This window comes from Galleria mellonella, unplaced genomic scaffold (assembly GCF_026898425.1).
Source record: "Galleria mellonella isolate WM207_F2 unplaced genomic scaffold, CSIRO_AGI_GalMel_v1 utg36, whole genome shotgun sequence".
Classification (NCBI taxonomy): domain Eukaryota; kingdom Metazoa; phylum Arthropoda; class Insecta; order Lepidoptera; family Pyralidae; genus Galleria; species Galleria mellonella.
In genome coordinates, this window is record NW_026442086.1 from 8,119,458 (window position 1) to 8,134,828 (window position 15,371).

Sequence of the window (15,371 nt, forward strand, 5' to 3'; positions counted from 1 at the left end):
CCAGCGTATACCGTTAGCGCAGGCGAGGTTACCATTCCATTAATCGTATGTTAAAAAAAAAATACAATATGGCAACGCAAGGGGGATATCATGTGCGAAACAGTACACTCTGTTATGTCCATGGTACTGCTCATGTCTACAGGCGACGGTTGCCACTTTCCATCAGGTGGGCCGTCAGCTTGTTTGTCATTCTAAGTTGTATATAAAAAAAGATATATAAAAAAATACAAACTATTTGGGTCGCGGACAAAATGTGCGTAGTCCGCGTATGTCTTTGCATTTATAATTATGTACTCCCGTGTGTTATGTATCGATAGATAACATGTTTACTATAACATTACGCGAGGATTACATACACCAGGCCGTTGTACTCGCTAGAGCATTGGCCCTACACTTTGACTCATTAAAAGAATGATACGCATTATTATATAATAAATTATTATACCAGCCGTTTATTAACCACTGCTGAAGATAGCTTCCCCCATAAGGGGGATTTTGCCAATAGTTACCACGCTTGGCAACCGCTGTTTGGCTTTTGGTGACGTTTTAAACGCTGCTGCTCATCTCTCGCCCTCTCTTAGCTCTTACGACACCCACGGGAAAGGAAATGGTGACTTTTTTTTATACAACTTAGAATACAAACAAGCTGACGGCCCACCTAACGGAAAGTGGTAACCGTCGCCTATAGACATGAGCAGTACCATAGACATAACGGAGTATACTGTTGCGCCCATGATACCCCCTATGCGTTGCCATTCCCGAGGACTTAGGTGGTATTCCTCTGTACCCAGTAAATTCACCAATCCCACCCTTCAAACCGAAACACAGCCATGCAAACACAACTGCTTCACGGTTGAAACACGAATGGGACAGAGGTACGCAAGCGATCGACTTTTGTACAAAGTCTCCCTCTGATCTGGTGAACCCTCCAAAGGGAAAACTTATGTTCAGCAGTCGATAGTTAAATGCTTATATAATATTGATAAGTACTAACTACATTTTTATTAGAATCACAATAATTATAAGTACACGGGGCGGCGAATTTCGACCATTGTCGCTTGCGCAAACGTTTCTTTGAATTTTAATGACAAATTATCGATACATTCTTTACGTGGTACAGCGTATCGCTTGCAGTTTATTGGTACACAACATTAGTTCCGAGATTGCAACTCTTTAAGTAATAAGAAACAGTTTGAACTTAACATGTGATGAGTCAGTAGTTGCGACAGTTTACTCAGAAGTAAACGGTCGTGTGAGGTTTATGTTTAACCCAGTTACTTGTTTAATAAATCAATTTATTTATTGCTATTTTCTACAATTTTATTAATTAATAAAGTATAGTGTAGATCAGCCTATCCCAAAGTGGGCGATAACGCCCCCTTGTGGGCGCTGCAGGCCTAAAGGGAGTTACCGCCTGACAAGCGTGGCTACTACTGGCACAACCCCCCATGGGGGAGGCTTATGTTCAGCAGTGGACAGTTAAAGGCTGATATGGTAATGATAAATGAAGACTATTACTCAATTAGGTTTTGATAAAACTTCTATGAAACTAATGTATATATGCGTGTGTGTGTATGCGTGTGTGTGCGTGCGTGTGCATGTGCGTGTGCGTGCGTGCGTGCGTGTGCGTGTGTGTGTGTGTGTGCGTGCATGCGTGCGTGCGTGCGTGCGTGCGTGCGTGCGTGCGTGTGTGTGTGTGTGTGTGTGTGTGTGTGTGTGGTTGTGTGTGTGTGTGTGTGTGTGTGTGTGTGTGTGTGTGTGTGTGTGCCCTTTCAGATAAAAAAATATTTTTTTTATCTGATAGGGCACACTGGCAATAAATTACAAGTGACGGAGTTATGGAGTAACATAAAAAGAATTAAAAAAATAATCTCTCTCTTTTTAAAGTCGATTAAAAATACCGCGTAAGTCAAATTAAATAAGATTTCATACATTATTTACCTTCGTATCGTATACATTACTTTACTATAACAGAAGTTAAAAATATATATTGTATGTTTATTTTTATTAAGTATCAAATCGGTTTGTTATAAAAACGACTTGCGGTAAATAACAATTCGCCCCTTATTCGCATTCGAAAATTATTATCAAATAATTTTCCGGTTAATTTTCATAGATCTAAATTTCCTAGTAAACAGGTAGGTAAGTACGTACCAACATAATGCAATATCCAAACAATACGATATATTATCTAACGATGATTAATGCTTCTTTGTTTATTACGTTTGTAGTCAAAACTGAAACCTTATTTATGTACTAAAACATATATATTTATTTCCTCCAAAAGATTACAATAGTAAACTTATTGTAAATATAAATATTTACAAGAAATAATCGCAATGAGAAAACAATACAGTACGTAATGTATTACAAAGATCTGAGTGATAAAGAAAGATGACTAGCTCCTCCATCATACTCGGGAACGCTATTTGAAAGTGGCTAGTCTAGTCACTTCGACTGATTTATTTTATCCCTTAACTCTAACTGTGTGTATGTATATTTTTTTGTATGCAACTTAGAATGGCAAACACGCTGACGGCCCACCTGATGGAAAGTGGTAACCGTCGCCTATAGACACGAGCAGTACCATGGACATAACAAAGTATACTCTTTCGCCCATGATACCCCCCATGCGTTGCCATTCCTGAGGACACAGGTGTTATTCCTCTGTACCCTGTAAATTCACTGCCATAATCCAAAAATGCAAAAGAATATAAGTACAGTGTTATGTTCATGGTATCGCTATATCGTATAGACATGAGCAACATGTAACAGTATACTCTGTTATGTCCATAGTACTGCTCGTGTCTATAGGCGACGGTTACCACTTACCATCAGGTGGGCCGTCAGCTTGTTTGCCATTCTGAGTTGCATAAAACAAAACTTAAGACACATTTAAGAATTAATGTGAGCGGTCTTAATAAGAGCAATGGTAGCGAAAACAATAATTTTTAGGAATGGTTTTGTCTGTTTGTCTGTATGTTTGTTCCGAATTTACACAAAAATTACTGCACTAAATTCAGTGCGGTTTTATTCCTGAAGGTCTATCTTAAAAGCTCATGTACGTTTCATCTAATAATAGTCTAGTTCAGTGATCTTCCTTCTTCTGAAATACACGCTTACGAAGTGGCTTGCATAAAGTTAGTAAAATGTATATTTATTAAAATAGAAGATAAATACCTAATCTTTGTTCAAATAGACCTGTTTACAAGCTCTTTTAAATCATCAATTTTTCACGATTACGAGAAATGTAGACTGTATTCTCTCTGTCTACCCAAAAGAGAAACTATCGCAATGATAGCAGACGTAATACTGGTAAAAAATATTTTTATTAGAATGATTTAGAACAGAAATAATTTATATTCGAATATCCTTGTTTGACTTGTTTATAAGCTCTTTTAAATTATAAATCTTTCATGATTCCAAGATTCAAGGGGGGGGGGGGGGTGAGGTAAAGAGGTTTCTTCAGGGTCGGCAACGCGCGCGTAATTCCTCTGGTATTGCAGGCGTTCATAGGCTACGGTAACGGCTTACCATCAGGTGGGCCGTATGCTTGTTCGCCACCTCAGTGGTATAAAAAAAAAAGATTTTTATTAGAATGGATTAGAATACAAAATATTTATATAAATTTTTCATGATTTTATATATATATATATATATATATATATATATATATATATATATATATATTCTTTATTACACATTCTTTATTGCTTAAAATAATGTATTTATAAATGTTGTGAGCAAGGATAGACTTATCTCTGACAGAGATCTCTTCCAGTCGACCCAGACTGTAGACAAAATGTAGACTGTATTCTCTCTGTTTACCCAATCTAATCAGTAATCTAACGCAATAATAATTAAGTACAATTTAATATTAACATAACTATCAGCGAAATAGATTTTCATTTCAAATTCATGAAAGTTTCACCGTACGTAAACCCTGAACGCCTCCACACGATCTCGACCAATGAAATACACGTGATGCAAAGGTCACACCGTTACATAGCGTACCAGGAACTGTAACTTACGAATACATATCAGTAATGGGACAAAGCTTTCGGAAAGCTCCATTCATCACATCTCTATCGCATACTATTCAATACATACAACCTCGTGCTGTCATTGGACGCCGCGCGGGAACTTTCACTTTCGTATGAGGCCTACATAGTTTGAATAACATATGCCGCGTTCCCATTGGCCGATTTAACTTTGACCTTTGCTCTGATTGGTCCGTATGTGCCATGTACCGGTTATTTACGGAAATAATATACTAGTTACGTATTTCCGTAGGCGTAGACAGTTTACCACTTTGGTTATAAGTTTTACGTTACCCGATTATAATTCTTAGAACGTGAACGCTAGGAGTGTTATTTAAATGACGCAAAGGTGACTAGTTCAATAGGAAATATCTATTATTAATGTTGAGATTAGATAACGACTCTATGTAATCAATTATTAAAGTATACAATAGAATAAAACGTTGCCTGATTACAATGGTGATAAATCACTTAAGTGTATTAAACTTATTAAAAGATACAAGGCTTTAGAATTAAATTATTTCATATAAATAGATACATAATATAATATATATACATGTTATGTCCATGGTACTGCTCATGTCTATAGGCGACGGTTACCACTTACCATCAGGTGGGCCGTCAGCTTGTTTGCCATTCTAAATTGTATAAAAATATATATAAATATATATATACATACCTACTTTTTTGTCATTATATTAGCTATACACTGCTGAACCTAGGCCTCCGCAGTAAGGGGGGGGGGGCGGTCCTAGTACCATAGTTGCCATGCTTGGCAAGCGAGTTGGCAATCGCAATTAGTCTTTGGTGATGTTTAAGAAGGACGCTGCTGCCCATCCCTCGACCATTGACCTTGTTACGTACTTACTTATATAAGACGCCTACTTTTTTTAAAGGCTATGAGCATTTATAGACCACGGGGTCATGAGTTCGAATCGGGCAAACAATAAACACTATGTGCCAATTTAAAGTTAACAACTAACTCCCGGCGATGGATAATAGCGTTAACAAATCAAATTAAGTTAAATAATGATGAGCTTATTAAAAGGAACAGGTACTTGTCGAATGTTAAATTAACCATAATGTCAACAGTCGACAGCTTCTGTCTACCCCATCTGGGATTATAGTCGTGAGTTATTTATTGTAACCGCATTTTATTTTAATTATATACAACTGCTATTTTAAGTATTATAAAAGCTATTTTACATCACCATCACCCGATCACCACATTAGTCATTTACCAAAAATATCGTCTAATTTTTTTTTCACAATGTTGAATGACAAACAAGCTGACGGCCGACCTGATGGAAAGTGGTAAATATTACTTAAAGACTCGAACAGCACCTTTACAGAATACACTCTGTTATGGCATAGACATATGCCATTCCAGAGGTCTATGGTATTTTTTTGAAAATGGAATGGTAACCCCGCCTGCGCTGTCGGTATACACCGGCGGGGCACCAGTGAAGGATGATAGATGAGGATGAAGTAGGTCAGTTAGCCCATTGTGACGAATTCAACAACAATTGTTCACGATAGTTTCCAGGAAAGACCACGTGGAGGTCGACCTGGTAGGGCATATTGCCAGCAATGGGGCTGTCAAACTCCATTGCTAACAATTTCCTTCCACGTAGAAATGTGGTATTATGCCTACATAACCTATAATTTCCCATCAAACCGAAACATAACCGTGCAATCACATGCTTAACGAGAAACACGAATGGGACAGAAATACCCAAGCAGTGCTTTTGTATACAGTCTCTTTCTGATAAATACTAACATATAAATTTTCTTTTCAGTTTGCAAACTAGACAAAATAAGTGGAACGTCAAATATTGCAAAGGTATGTTATTTTTTTTTGTTTTTTTTTTATAAAACTTAGAATACGAGTTATACATACACATAATGTTATCAGAGATTTGAAAGCGTAACTGTTGAGTTTCTTGCGGACTCTTCTCAACAGATAACAACCTTCCGAACCCTGCAGTAGATTAAAAAACAAATGACGATTTAAAAGTGTTCGTAAACGAGTCTATTTGAAAAAAGACGACTTGAATTTGAAAATTGTAAAGATATATTGCCTTATTTTCGTATTTATTTTAAATTTTAAATCTAACACAAAAGATTTTGTATAGGTATCCAACTTTATAACTTACCATCCTGTCTTCTCGTGTCACGATGTTTGTTACCAAACTCCTCCGAAACGGCTTTACCGATTTTTATGAAATTTTGTGTGCATATTGGGTAGGTCTGAGAGTCGGCCAACATCTATTTTTCATACCCCTCAATGATAAGGGTGACCCACCCTTAAAAAATTTTTGTTTATTTTTTTGACAATTTTTTTTTATTTTTATTTAAACATGATTTAGCATTGAAAAATACATACAAATTTGCAAGATGACAATTGAATATAATAATTGTAGTACGATATATTCTCATGTATAGTTATAAAAACGTTTACTGGATCAGCTAGTAAATATATAATAATAATAAAAAAAAACTGTTTTCCAACCACATTTCTGTATCACAATAGCACCTAACTTACTCGTAGCTCCAATCCGATATTCCATCAGTTTCACCAGTCTTCATTTTGTATTGATCGGCGCTTTACTTTGGCTGTATATCCCTCCTCTCTGAATTGCAAATGGGTTTTATTTGATAAAGAACGATAGGTATTTTTTTTTTATTTATGATTTAATAGATACTAAAGATGTTTGGTATAGTTAGAAATTAATAATTTACAGATTAATTTTTTTTTTATACAACTTAGAATGGCAAACAAGCTGACGGCCCACCTGATAGAAAGTGGTAACCGTCGCCCATAGACATAAGCAGTACCATGGACATAACAGAGTATACTGTATCGCCCATGATACCCCCCATGCGTTGCCATACCTGAGGACTCAGGTGTTGTTCTTCTGTACCCTGTAAATTCACGCCATATCCCACCCTTCAAACCGAAACACAGCCATGCAAACACAACTGCTTCACGGTTGAAACACGAATGGGACAGAGGTACCCAAGCAATCGACATTCTTACAAAGTCTCCCTCTGGTTTTATATATTTAAAATGAGTGTCTATTAAAAGTGCATTTAATCATTTATTAAAATTATTTTAATAAATTATTTATTATAAAATATATAAATATTATGTAATTAGAGAGTAATCGAATATTACATACTACACAATTAAAAAAATGTGATCAAATTATTATGGGTATTTTTTTTGTACCACAAAGGTGTTAAATTAGCATACAGCCCGTCTGATGGTAAACGATCACTGTAGCCTATAAACGCCTGTGACTAGAGGTGTCACGTGCACGTTGCCAACCCAGATGAACCCTTAATACACCCTTTTTTAAAACCCCCATACTAAATTTATTTTATTAATCTTTTCAACAAAATTCATTTCAGCGCTCACTAGCGCCATTTCGCGCCAATTAAGGTTTTTTTTTTTGATAGGTGAAAATGGTATGGTAACCCCGCCTGCGCTAACGGGATACGCTGGCGGAGCACCAGTGAAGGGTGATCGACGAGAATGAAAGCAGGCCAGTTAGCCCATCATGATAAATTCATCAGGAATTAACCATGATAATTTCCAGGGGGAACCACGTGGAGGTTGACCTGATAGGGCATATTGCTAGCAATGGGGCTGTCAAACTCCATTGCTAACAATCCCTCTCCCCCCTTTCATCTCCATCTTTTCAACAAAATTCATTTCAGCGCTCACTAGCGCCATTTCGCGCCTAAATTTAGGTATTTTAAATGACATTGTATCTTACCTAAAATATTTCAATTTAACATTCTTTTAAATAAAAACATAATTTGACAATATCGATATTGATAAGGTCATATCACTGAATGCACTGGCAACTGACACCGCTAAAGTCATCTAAGCCATTTACTGAAAAGTTCATCTTGCCGAGCGCATAAACAATGAAGATACTGTAGATTTTTGTATTACAGTATAATACTTCGCTAATTAAGAGTCGATTGTAGATAAGTTAGGTCGTAACCCGCGATAGCTGACACTAAGCTAGATAAAAGTCTAAGTTTTAGACTTTTTCAAGATAACGCCGCCATTTTGATGTGGCGTGTAATTATAAACATTGCAAATGGCGGTGCGGTTAACGGAACAAATCAATACCTACACACACACACACACATATATGCACACAAGGAAACTGTCGCCATATGAAAGGCTAAGTGTGCTGACGTTGCCATTTCTAACGTTAGTTGCCCACTGCTCAATTTAGACCTACCTCATTTTTAATAAATGATATTTTTTTAATGGATGACAATAATGGTCAAACCCGATGAGAGATGATAAATGAGGATAAAAAGGCAGGTCAGTTGGCCCATCGTGATGAATACACCTGGAATTTGTTGAAGTTTTAATACTGGCTGTTGACACTGAGGGTTTTTAGAACTATGTATTATTTTTAAGTTTGTTCTGTGTCAGATTTTTATAAGACATATCTCTGGTTTTTTTTTTTTTTTACTAAACTTATTATTTTATATCTCAAATACATATATGTTTTATTACTGAATCCTGCTTTTTACAACAGAGTTCAGCACGATGGTTTGATGGTTTGAGGGCAGACCACATAGAGCTTGACCTGGTTGGGTATTTTACTAACAATTGAGCCCTAAGTCTCCATTACTAACAATCCCTTCCCCCCATTGAATGATATTGTGAAATGGTAACCCCGCCTGCACTATCAATATACGCTGGTGATGTACCACTGAAGGAGGATAGGTGAGGATAAAAGCGGATTAATTAGTCTATCGTGACGAGTTCGCCAATAATTAATGACGTTGAGATCGACCTGAGAGAGTATACTGCTCAATACAATTCCTGCCCCGCGGCTTCTCTCGTTGACCTCTATAAGGAACAATTCTAAGCCACCTAAATTAACTGATTCCTTGTAATATTTAAATTAAGACTTATTGTACATTTATAATATTAGTAAAGACATGTAGTTTACTTTTTTTTATGTAACTTAAAATGGCATCCAAGCTGACTGTCCACCTTATGGAAAGTGGTAATCGTCACCTATAGACATGAACAGTACCATGGACATAACAGAGTATACCGTTTCACCCATGATACTTTCGTTGCCATTCCTGAGGACTCAGGTGTTATGCCTCTGTATCCTGTAATTTCATTGCCATATTCCACCCTTCAAACTAAAACACAGCCATGCAAACACACCTTCTTCACGGTAGAAACACGAATGAGACAGCAGTACCCAAGCAGACAATTCTTGTGCAGTTTCCTTCTGGTTTTAGTGATAGTTCATATATTATAAAGCTGAATTATTTAATGGTACGTAATTAAATTAAGTCAATGAACGCGGCCATTCAAGTAACTATTGTATGTTGTATGTGTTTGTATGGATTTTTAGAGACACGTGTAGCCTAAATGAATAGAATGCCGTTCGCATTATTTGTTCAATACTCGTAGGCCATATGACTAGTGTAAAGATAAATATGGCGGCGTAAATTGTAAAAAGTGGTGAACTTTTACATCATAACCTTCATGGGAAAAGTGTATTCCTTTTTAAAAGGCCGGCAGAACATGTGCAATGCCATTGGTGTTGCGGGTGATCATAGGCGGCGGTAGTCACCATCAGGTGAGCTTGCTCGTTTGTCTACTGTGTTGTAAAAAAATCGAGCCTTTTACCTTTTTTTTCATGAAACTTGCAATGGAAAACGATTTGTTGGTCCAGTCGATGGAAAATGGAAACTGTCATCTATAAACATGAGACTACATGACATACATAGTAGATTTCCGTAATGCGTTAAATTCCTGAGGAATTCCTAAAGCTACATTTATTTATTTATTCTTTATTGCACAATAAAACTTTGTACAAATGGCGAGCTTAATGCCATATGGCATGCTCTACCAGCTAACCATTGGGTAAAAACAGAAAGCGTATGAAGGGCAGGTGTGGTGAAAAATATGTGACAATTATAGTAACACATTAAGGCAATACACAATATAAATATAATATACACATAAGAAATGCACATATAATACATAAACATTACTTTTAATATATATATATATATATATATATATATATATATATATATATATATATATATATATATATATATATATATATATATTGTTAAACCACGGTCGATCGACTCTGAGAGGCAGCAATATGTGTGATGCAGAATTGTCGTCTAGGTAGGGCGTAAATAATATAAAATAAATAAATCACTTTGTAAATGTATATGTATATGTGTATATTTTATTTATATACAAATTAGAATGGCAAACAGGCTGACGGCCCACCTGATGGAAAGTGGTAACCGTCGCCTATAGACAAGAGCAGTACCATCCATAGACATAACAGAGTATACTTTTACTGAAAACCACGAGGGAGGGGGAGGGGATAAGGAAAGATTGTTAGTAATGTGGACTACCAGTCCCAATTGCTAGCAATAACCTTGTCAGGTCGACCTCCACGTGAACCCTTCTAGAAACATCGTGCTAAATTCCAGGTGTATTCATCACGGTAGGCTAACTGACCTACCTTTTCATCCTCATCTATCATCCCTCACTGGTGCCCCGTCAGCGTATACCGTTACAAGAGGTGTAACCATTCCATTATCATCCATTAAAAAAAGAACTAGAGGACACCGTACCAGTGGACCAGTGTTAGCATAGCAAGGGGGGTTACCCTAGCATTATCACACATTAAAAAAAATTGCTAGTTCTAAAATAAACAATTTACTGATAATTTGATAGTTACATAGCACGCTTATCAGTTGCCAAGTCAACGATAAGCTCAGGTCTAAAGTTTTTTTTTTATACCACTTAGAATGGCAAACAAGCTGACGGCTACCTGATGGAAAGTGGTAACCGTCGCCTATAGACATAAATAGCACCATGTACATAACAGAGTATACTGTTTCGCCCATGATACCCCCCATGCGTTACCATTCCTGAGGACTCAGGTGTTATTCCTCTGTACCCTGTAAATTCACGCCATATCCCACCCCTCAAACTAAAACACAGCCATGCAAACAATTGCTTCACGATAGAAACACGAATGGGACAGAGGTGCCCAAGCAAACGACTTTTGTACAAAGTCTCCCTCTGGTAAAAGTTACCTAACACTAGTTGCATTATAGGTTAGATGAATTATATATATAAACAATTAATATACCTATGTGTTAATTAAAATATTTTAGTAATAATTAATAGGTAATAATAGATATAAATAATTTAAAATTGTGTTTTCCACAAAAACAGTCGACTTCGATTCAAACAAACCCTTAAAAATTATAATAAACATAAGTCTCTTTAAGTCCCAGCATAGAATAGGCCACCACTTCTTTTCCTGTGGGCGTCATAAGAGGCGACTACGAGAGCTTATGGTGGAAGGATGAATAGCAGCGTCCCTATTAAAACGTTATCAAAAAGCAAAACTACGGTTCCCAACCCGGCTTTCAAACGTGGCAACTGCTGGCAAAACCCCCCTTACGGGGGAAGCTATGTTAAGTTAAGGACAGCTGATGCAACAACTGCCACCTACCAAATCCGTTTCTAGTATAAAAATTATCCCATATTTTAATTTGGAACAAACAACTCTCATTTTCATTTCATTAAAACAAGCCGTGAGGCATTCGAATTTTAAAAAATTCTACCGAGTATAGAAAAAAAAAAAAAATAGGAACATCACAATCGGTGCATAGCTGGCCACATGACAATAGTATAAAATAAAAATGGCGGCGACTGTTAAAATTTTTCAATATTGTAGTCAAGCTGTATTCTTATGTCCATTTGTCGAAATATTTTATTATTTCATCAACACACATTAAATATTAAATGCAATAAGAACCATATCTGCAATACATTCATTTCAGATATTTATATTCTTAGACAAACATAGCTCTTCAGCTACCTGTATTTGCTCAATATATCAGAATGTATGGAAAGAAACAAGGCCGCGGAAACAATTGTATTCGCAATTCTAATAATGTATGTAAGCTGTTCAAATTTTAATCAATACTTTGATGCCAACTTCGACTTTACAACTTTGCCAATAAGGATCTAGTAGACGAAATGCGTTTGTGTGTATGTGTGTGTGTGTGTGCGTGTATGTATGCGTGTCTATATTTGCCCATATATACGTAATAATATAAAACAAAACGTCTAAAACATCTGTGCAATTTTGCCGATCCCTCGGCTGAATTTATGTATCGCATAGACAAAATTAATAATATTTCTTTGTTCAATAATTGCTATAGACGCGACATTGAACGTCTGCAAATAATTATTTCAAAGTCATTGTGACAATAGTTTAAAAGTTTCCACTACTGTTTTTAAAACTGTCCAATACTCGCAATTGGCTATTGGTTCATTTAGGTAAAGCAATACTTTGCCTTTAGATTTTTTTTAATATTCTCACATGCATTGCGTTTCTTTCGTTTGAACTGAATGAAAAGTTAACTAAATTTTGTTACACATCATCACCATTATTGACTATTCATTACTGAACATAGACCTCCCCATAGACTGCCATAAGGAACGGTCCCTACCCATCTACATCCACTAACACTCTGTAATGCATTTGAAGTCGTCGCTCCATCTTTCGGAGTCGCCACACAAGAAACTTTCTTTTCTATTAGTATTCGGTCCATCGAGCTATATAACCAACCCATTACCACTTCAGCTTGCTTCTCTTTCGAACTATATCGGACACTTTGATTCTTCTACAGATATTTATTCTTATTTTAAATTCTATTATGAATAATTTTAAAATAATACTTATCATTGAAGTGTTTGTCAACATCAATCGTAAGATTTTTTCTTTAAATAAAAATTTAAATATATATCAGATGATTTTTTTTAATCTCGATGTACTTATGTGGAGACGTTTTTTAGCTCTATGTATAATAACATACATATAGAAGCATTTTTACACTTACTTAATATATACCATTTAGTTTTTGAGCACTTTAATAGCAATTTATCTTCTATTGATAAAACTGGAATATAAATCTATGCACCTATCTAGAGATATCAACAAAATAAAATAATTATGTTAGAATATTTATATTATTGTACAACTATTTATAATATTAATCTATTCAAAATATCTATATCGTCACATATCATGAGAGACCTGACTAAATTACTTAATTATATATAATTTTCGAATTCAATGAACTGGTTGCATAGATTTCATACAGACGTTCTTTTGTTCGAAGTGGCGCGGGCCTGGTTTACGTGACAATTAGAACAGGTATTTTCTTCCAATTTCAAAAATGCCCGGGAAAAGTTTAATTTTTAATTGCAATGCATTCAATCGACACAGGCTCGGGAATTCCTGATACAGATAAAAACTATAAATATATTCTGCCAGTATTAATATTAGCATGATAACGCCACGTAGACGTGTAGGTACGTATATATTAGTGCAACAAGCGACAAGTCTCATAGTTCAAGATTGTATTTATTAACTTGTAATGCTAGGAAGGCATCGAAACCTAAACTACAGCGATAAGATAGTTGCAGCCTAGGTCTCTGATAAGCGCTAAATTTATGAAAAAAAAAACTGCGATAACGCTGGGCTATCAGAACGGTGTCATAGTGGCCACTGCCTAACTCAGTTATAATATTGCAACGATTTGAAAACTAAATTTGTTTATTAAAATTATGAAAGAGAGTACACTAAGCAATTCTCTTAAAAACTTTTACCAAGTTTTCTCTGTATATATGTATATAGCAAAATAGAGAGATATTGTAATAGATGTCCTAAAAAGTGGAATATTTTAGATTCATAGTTGGTACCTACACAGCATCCAGTGACAGAAATATTTCGGTGAACACTTGTTTATTATATGCAAACTTTTACATTAATATACAGGATGTATACTGTACAGGATGTTACGAAACAGATATAACAAACCGTAATCTATTTTGTATTGTGCTCTTGATGTTCCTAAATAGTATTTTTGCCTAAAATGTTATTAATGATTTAAAAAAATTCTTCCTGCAAAATTAGGATTTTAATTCACTTTAAGAGAACTTGAGATAAATAGGGAAGTTATTTAAAATAATTTATTTACGTTTTAATTTTGAAAGTAAATAGTTCATATAATGTTGAACGATGTTTACTTAACTTCGTTGGATCGTACATACCATAAACAATTGACTATTATTCGGGATCACAGTTAATGACGATGATGATCATTCTAAATATACATAAAAATGGACTTAATATACGTAATATTATGCTTTCATAATATAATAATTTTTTTTTCATACAACTTAGAATGGCAAACAAGTTGACGGCCCACCCGATGGAAAGTGGTAACCGTCGCCTATAGACATGAGCAGTACCATGGACTTAACAGAGTATACTGTTTCACACATGATACCCCCATGCGTTGCCATTCCTGAGGACTCAGGTGTTATTCCTCTGTACCCTGTAAATTCCATATCCCACCCTTCAAACGGAAACACAGCTATGCAAACACAATTGCTTCACGGTAGACACACGAATGGGACAGAGGTATCCAAGCAAACGACTTTTGTACAAAGTCTCCCTCTGGTATATCATTTAGTGGTATATGTAACATGGTTTTTTTTTTGTATTTTTTTTTTTATAAACTTGTTTTCAAACTTTACAATTATTAGACTGCATAATTATCTCCGCAGTAATGTAATGATATTACTTCAGATGTATGTATTATATATATGTAAATTTACCATATTAGCTAAAAATAAAGAGTCATACAGTTTGTGTAATTAATATTTTATCATACACTACTCTATCTGTATGTTAGTGTATGTTATTATATATCTATATATGTATACTTATCTAACATGTAATATATACCTAAATTCTAGCCATGTCTTGTTCTCTCTCCTCATTATATAATAATTTTTTTTTCAACAAACTTCAAATAGAAGAAGATTCTCAATTAGGTTGTTGGGGGGGGGGGGGGGGTTCCAGAGGGAGGTTTTGTACAAAAGTCGATTGCTTGGGTACCTCTGTCACATTCGTGTTTCAACCGTGAAGCAGTTGTGTTTGCATGGCTGTGTTTCGGTTTGAAGGGTGGGATATGGCGTGAATTTACAGGGTACAGAGGAATAACACCTGAGTCCTCAGGAATGGCAACGCATGGGGGGTATCATGGGCGAAACAGTATACTCTGTTATGTCCATGGTACTGCCCATGTCTATAGGCGACCGTTATCACTTTCCATCAGGTGGGCCGTCAGCTTGTTTGTCATTCTAAGTTGTATAAAAAAAAAAGAACCCCATTGCTAGCAATATACACAAACAGCTTGTTTGCCATTCTT

General features: G+C 35.7%; 1 protein-coding gene across 8 annotated transcripts in view; it reads left to right on the plus strand.

The window, feature by feature from the left end:
- The window catches only part of LOC113520740 (broad-complex core protein isoforms 1/2/3/4/5), a 205,466-nt gene that overhangs the window by 149,672 nt on the left and 40,423 nt on the right, over window positions 1–15,371 (plus strand). For 6 of the 8 annotated variants that reach the window (XR_008253117.1, XM_052897484.1, XM_052897485.1 and 3 more), the window contains one exon: window positions 5,840–5,883. The exons of the other annotated variants lie outside the window; for them this stretch is intronic. The gene's annotated coding sequence lies outside the window, so the exon portion shown is untranslated. The remainder of the gene's footprint in view (window positions 1–5,839; window positions 5,884–15,371) is intronic. 8 annotated transcript variants of the gene reach the window in all.